At 41.5% G+C, this 7,213-nt stretch overlaps 1 pseudogene; it reads left to right on the top strand.

Moving 5' to 3' along the window:
- Positions 1 to 3,803: 3,803 nt before the first annotated feature.
- LOC124597441 lies at positions 3,804 to 3,920 on the top strand (annotated as a pseudogene).
- The last annotated feature ends 3,293 nt before the right edge of the window (positions 3,921 to 7,213 follow it).

Genomic DNA, 7,213 nt, shown 5'->3' with positions numbered 1-7,213 from the left:
ACATTGTTAACACGATGAAAACATGTGATGTTGTTTGTTCCATGATTTGATGTACACTAAATATCTTTGACAGATGTCATACCAACCAAACAAAAAAAATTAACGCTCGTTCACAACAAATGTTCCCCATCGACACATTTCTATCTTAACGCTTATTTCATACCGGTACACCGGGTATAAAGCCAGTATAGCTTTTATCATGGATACTTGTATGCACCTGTAGAACCAAGACCGCTTGTGATGGTAATATGGTTGTGTTTTTTAACATCTGACGGTTTGTAAGCCGATTACGCCTCTCTTTCTAAGACAGTGGTACTAATTGCAAGAAAAACTTATGAGACATACCTACCAATCGTTGATTTTCAGTCAGTAATATTTCGTATCATCAGCAAATCAGTTATTGACGACGTATTACACTTACTAGTAGAGGATGTGTGATAGGTTTGCCATGAGCATTAGGTTTATAAAATATGTGTTTGTTCCAACATGTGCAAAGAAGATGACTATGTCCAGTCGTAAGGAAGGTACGGATTTGACTTGGAACAGTGTGATAGGTAAGGGAAGAGTCATAAGAATGGTACAGATATTTCTATTTCCAGAGCCCTCAGCAGGGTGTATTTTCGAAACTTCGCTCAATGTCGAATGTCATTCAACTGAGACCGCAATGACAACTTTTAATTGTAAGAAAAGCGACCACATATATATGTGACCGATGTCATATAATGATTCTCTCTTTGCGTGGCCTGTTGCGGGGGTGATTCACGTTTCCCGCTAACCCCAGAGCCGTCCGCACGGAGAGGTCTGTTGCAATGCAGGAATGAAGTTGGCTTAACCGTGTAGTCCTCTAGACGGCCGAATTGCGAACTAATGGATAGTATGTTTTGGAGAGTTTTCGTGATCAAGTAGAAATTTGAGAAGATTCAATATGGACGTGTATTTGCGTTTTGCCATTATTCCCTCCCATGTAAATTGTTCCGTTGACTGCTTCGTCACATTTCACATCTTTATTTAGTTGAGAGAAAATCGATTGTGGTTTGTTCATCTATCAGTTGGAAGACACGTTTGCTGATTCTCTAGATATGAAATACACCTTATTTGAGTTTGTAAATTATAGGGGTGATTTGGAATCTTTTACATCACCAACACCTGTATTCGCGAGTGCAAGTATCGGTTTTCTCTATTATCTTTTTCGAGTTTCCGTGTAAATGTCATCGCAGACGTGGTGTGTGTTTCATTGGAAAGTAAAATACTCCACCGATTTTGCTCGAAAACAAAAAGGAACTGCAGTTTGTCTATTATCGTGGAAAGGGGACATTTATTACGATTTTTTTTTCAGTAGTTGCTTTATTATAGGACTAGAGTTGATGGGGAGTGAGTTCCCTACGATACTGCGGCTCTCTTCCGGTCCCAGCTGGAGCATCCTACGTCATGTTAAGCAAAGCTGTTTTCCATCCTAGAACGAGAGGCGTTGGTGACGTGTCTAGCCTATGATAGCGGCGCCTCCTAGCCATTAGGGTCTGCTGCGCGACAGTAGTTTAGACGACCAAGATGTATTTGTAAAAGCTCCCCTTTTATCTCCTACCTGCTTTTGTGTTGACGAAGCACGATAGTATCAAAGCGGCCGGCGGCTAACAAGGGCCGCGAGGCTGTCGGTGGAGTAGCTCCATTTCGTTGGTTGATTTTCGGTAGTTTGTACATGGATGAAGATGCACGTTCAACTGCAGTCTATTAGAACAATGATTTTAACCAGAACATGTGATACATTATGACCCATTCAATATGAGTGTTGGATTTTTTGGCGACAATTTCGAAGTGTAATTATAACTGCCAAGCATTTTTTTTCTCCCATGAGCTGTGATAGCGTGTATTGGGTTCAGTTAGCTGGGCTGTAGGGTGATTATTAGCGGGAGTCCGTAGTGATCTCTGGCGTAAAACAGCCATACATACTGTATGCTTGCAGGTAAAACACTTCTTTTAAACTGGACTCTGTCTAAGACAGCATCTACGTAGTTAGTTGAATGTATTCCCCACCAAAAATAATAATGGTTGTACCTTACACCCCAGCCTTTCCCCCCTAGCTTGTAGGTGTAGGGAGAGTTTGAGTGTTTTAGTCGTTGGTTTCGAGTGGTATTGCGAGATTTTTTTCTCCAGCAGGATAACAACAGTTGCATGGTATCATTAGCTTTGCGGAGTATTGCCGCCGTGGTGTAGCGCTATGCATATAGTTGTCTAATTAGGTCCGATCTTTGTGAATAATTACGTAATTAGGATAGATATTTGCGTAAGTTTCGAGTGGTAATGCGAGAATTTTTCAAGGCAGGATAACACCAGTTGTATGGCGTCTTCAGTTATTGCACTATATATGCGATTTTAGGCCATACTTGTGAAATGCTATGCATATAGTTGTGTAATTAGGACCGATCTTTGTGATTAATTACCTATCTGCGGCAGTTTCCTGAGAAAAAGAAATATAGTACACTAACCTTACCTTACTCTCCCTTGTCTGGAGAGTTTCCATGTGGTATGAGGGTGCACTTAGGCTTTCTGTCCAGTAGAATGAGAGTTCGAGTCGCTGATAATTTGCGTTTTCTGACGTTCACTGAGTGTTTGTGCACTGAATTATTTTCGGCTTTTTATGCCTTGAGAGCGTGTTTGCAGGCATTATTTCGGTGATCTACGAGTAGTTTGCACGTCTGTATACTGTGTACTGGATTATTTTGGTAATTTACGATTTGTTTGCATCTCTGAACATCAGCGTAATGCATTATTTACAAGTAGTTTCCAGGTCTGTAAACTGTATATTGTGACTCCAAGCATGTCAGGGTGAGCGTTTACCATCAGCGTAATAAAGAAACTAGGTGAAATCCGTCGCTAAATAAATTGTACTAAAATAAATAAAGTACACTCATCCCTCTCTCGAGCAACCCACAACAGGCTGATTCCATTTCCCACCAGTTTTCCCCTCCAGACCGCCAGGGGTGCGGGTGGGGGGATGAGGAGGCTAGGGCATATGTGCAGCTGATAAAAACATGTGATGGTATCATGATTCTGTGCTGCTATAGACTGAACTGCATAATCACATGAACTTGGAAACAAGGTCAGTTCTTTGGTCTTGTGGATCGGAGGCAGTTGTCTCTTCTGTGGTGGGAGCATATACGTACTTTTTAGAAATGACAGACAATTCTAGCAGAGACAGATGTTTCCATGTGTTGTGAAGCACATCGTTAATGCAAAGCACTTATTTGCAGGACCGTACTCTTCCTTTTCGTATGTTCTAGCATTAATGCTCGCTTCCATTCTGCATGCAGTAAGCTGTGGATGAACTCCTTGGCAGAATAAGTGCATGTAATACAGCTATTAAAACTTCCCATGTATGGTATCAGCACATCCTCACGCTCATTCCACACCGACAGCTTAACAAGCACTGACATTTCAGCCTCTTGTGGCGGTAACACCGAACTAGGCCGCTACTGCTGTAGGAAGATAAATAAATTTCAACAAATTTCAACATATTTCAACAAATTTAAACAAATTATATTCGAGCAGAATGACATCATAAGCAGTCTCAGGTATTTCTCAGGTGTCAAGTAAGAAAGGGATGCCACCGCCTCATCGTGTGCGGGGCCCGAACTGACACGTGGTTCACAGCTGACGGCTGCATCATCACTTCGCAGGGGCTGCCAGTCCATCCCAATTCCTGGGAATGTGTGCGGTAGCGTCCTGTGCAGTCCAGTGGACAGGGGATGGCTGACGGTGAGTGCTTCATTATCGAAAGGTTTTTAACTGTGCGTAATTACGTGTAAGGCAACGGCTTTGCCGCAGTGGATACACCGGTTCCCGTCAGATCACCGAAGTTAAGCGCTGTCGGGCGTGACTAGCACTTGGATGGGTGACCATCCAGCCACCATGTGCTGTTGCCATTTTCGGGGTGCACTCAGCCTCGTGATGCCAATTGAGAAGCTACTCGACCGTATAGTAGCGGCTCCGGTGAAAGAAAACCATCATAACTACCGGGAGAGTGGTGTGATGACCACACGCCCCTCCTAACCGCATCCTCCACTGAGGATGACATGGCGGTCGGATGGTCCCTATGAACCAGTTGTGGCCTAAAAACGGAGTGCATACAATTACGTGTGATGCGTGTTTCATGACTGTATTCCTTGCGCAATCGGAATAAAATGGGAAATGTGATCTATGTAATTACTTCTCACAAGACCTGCATCTTTCCAAACAACAGAGTATGATGAGCAGGGGAAATCCAAACCCCACAAACTGATTTTTTCTTATAAAAGAACTATATATCCTTGAATTTCCCTTTGTGAGATCCTTCCTCTCCACTGCAGAGCTGCCAGTTTCCAGGTAGAGGAGGGGAGGGGGAGAGGCGAGGGTGCGAGGGGGGTGGGGCTTTGGTGGCAGGGATTGTGATCGATTTTCTGAAAATTCGTTGAATAAGTAAATAAACTATATTCCATACACTGTCTTGAATCCCCTAAATTGTTTAAATAAACAACATACCACACATCGTCTAAACTGTTTAAACAATATTCCATACACATCAATCGATTTCTGGGCAAATTCAGCAACTAAATGAATAAACTACATTCCATACACTGCCATAAATAACTAAACAATATTCTATACATTGTATAAATTGTTTAAACAATATCACATACACTACAATCGAATTACCTCCAAATGACCGATCAACTGAGACTTTTTCCCACCAATTTGTGAGAGGGAGGGTGGGAGGGGCGGGGATTTAGCGTGAGGGAGAGGTTAATTAATTGATCAATTTAATTAAATTGTCAATGAAATTGATAAGTGTGAGAGCAGCTATTCTAATAACTTAGACCTGAAAGTGTACCTATAGGAGTGAGGTGGGGTGTTTCCTGAGGTGGCAGGGGAGCATAGGTTAAGTGTCTGTCAATCAACAGGAAGGATCCTTTTATCAGAAGATTAGGTTAAGTACCTGTCAATCAAAGGAGAGCAGTAGGTTTGCCCCTGATTGCTTACCTGTAACTGATGCAGGCAACCCGCACCAACAACATAGACTGGCGATTGCTTTGTCGCCCTACTCATGTCCGCTCATTGCACATACCTCGTCTATAGGGTGGGACGTTCACACACTTCGTAATTTTAGTGATGAACTTGTTAGTTGCAAACTGGAGCACTGAGACATATTCAAATCCTCATTTAAGAGTATAGATTAATCTTTCCAGAAAGAAAGTGATACCTGTGTAAACTTGTTCTTGAAATAACGTCAGAGGGCTTTGAACTAAACTTTCATGGGCCAGTATTGACAAATTAGAAGACAAAATTTTTACCAGGACAATTTGCTGTAGTCATCCTTACATCTAAGACTCAGAATTTCATGCACACAAGGGCACTTCAAAACTAATAAGAATCTTATTGGTGTGCAATTCACTGCTTCAGAAATTGACACACAGCAGTAGAAATGCGCGTCAGCTCTTCCAATGACTGCAAAAGAAACTCTCTATTTGCTTCATGAATGTTGCGAAAGTTGTTGCAATATTTTTTGTGGTCAACGGTGTTTAGTTCCATGAACAGTAAACTGTGCAAGGGGTGGTAACAGGCTGCGAGTAATAAAAATAATAAAGACGTGTATTTGACGTCTCTGACTTCAGACAACAATATATATATATATATATATATATATATATATATATATATATATATATCTTATGGGACTTAACTGCTAAGGTCTTCACTCCCTAAGCTTACACACTACTTAACCTAAATTATCCTAAGGACAAACACACACACCCATGCCCGAGGGAGGACTCGAACCTCCGCCGGGACCAGCCGCACAGTCCATGACTGCAGCGCCTGACACGGCTCGGCTAATCCCGCGCGGCAATCAGGTTTTATTTCCGGTGACCTTACAAATAATTAAAATACACATTTAATTTTCCCATTTGAATGCTCGACTTAACTGTTTTAATCGCGTTATCTGGAGTGTAACTGCGGACGTAAATATTACGGCTGAAAGCTCTCGGGGCCTCAATTACGCAGCTGCATCCACAAATCAAACCACGCTGCACAACACTCGACTCTTGCTTCCCTCTAACAGTTCCAAATTGTGAGTTGATTTTTTATTGAAATGAATTAAAAATATAACTGAACCTAATGTTCAACTAATTAGTAGCATAACATGAAAATTAACTGCATATATTGGAAATATATCAATTTGCAATAAACAAATGTATATTTTTAGTAGAGAGATTTGCGTACCTAAACTTGTAGAAAATAACTGTCCATGACAGTAGAAGGTGTCGCGGATCGACTTTTATAAAACGAATCACAGAAAAGAATGACTAACATTTATCTGTTTTTATTGTATAATAAATGATAAATGCGTTCTCCAACTAGCTGAACTTGTACCCCTTGCCCGTTTTCCTGCAATTCCGTCTGTTAGGCCAATTTCAAAAACTTCAACCGGTTCTACTGTCGTCAACACATTGTCAAAATTAGACAGCATCCGAAATAAAATCGTTTTGAAGAACCATGATACCTGAGAGGACTAACTACACAACGAAAAATTTTTTCAACAGACAGTTGATAGCGACATAACACAATGTTTATAATTTGCTCTGTACCACTACACAGCTGAAACTCAACTGACTGGTCTATTGGCCAATGCATAAACGTTCTGTTATGTTGTTACTAACGATTTTCTGTGTGTGTGTGTGTGTGTGTGTGTGTGTGTGTGTTATCTAGTCACTCCACTTAGCAATTATGGATGCTCAGAATTATTGTAGAAAGTTTTGTATAAGAAGCTATGTAATTTGCATTAACGTGTGTGTGGAGGTACCTTGCTTCAGTTCAAGCGTTCGAAAATCGCTAGGCAGCTTAAACTGCAGTAACGCAAATAAAGGTTGCAAATTCAGAGACCTGTGAATCCGTGTTGTTTTTTAGTACACTCGTATTCATAGCGGCGGATGACCAACCAGCAACAAAATTTGTTGGGCACGTCAATCCTGAGATTACTGTACAGAGTCTTCTGCTGCTCTCTCTTCACAGCTCTCGTCTCACTTCCAGCACAGCTGCAGCCTTCCGCACCATTGCCAGTCTGCTTCACACATTACTATTTAAGGCTTTCCCTGCTCTTCTTTCCGTCCACCATCGCTTTACCTACAGTTTCAATAGTGCCGCATATCGTAATATTTCACCAACCATTGTGTCTACACGATTC

Source organism: Schistocerca americana, chromosome 2 (genome assembly GCF_021461395.2).
Source record: "Schistocerca americana isolate TAMUIC-IGC-003095 chromosome 2, iqSchAmer2.1, whole genome shotgun sequence".
NCBI lineage: Eukaryota > Metazoa > Arthropoda > Insecta > Orthoptera > Acrididae > Schistocerca > Schistocerca americana.
The sequence above is the reverse complement of the archived record's forward strand: the minus strand, read 5'-3'. Positions and strand labels throughout refer to the sequence as shown.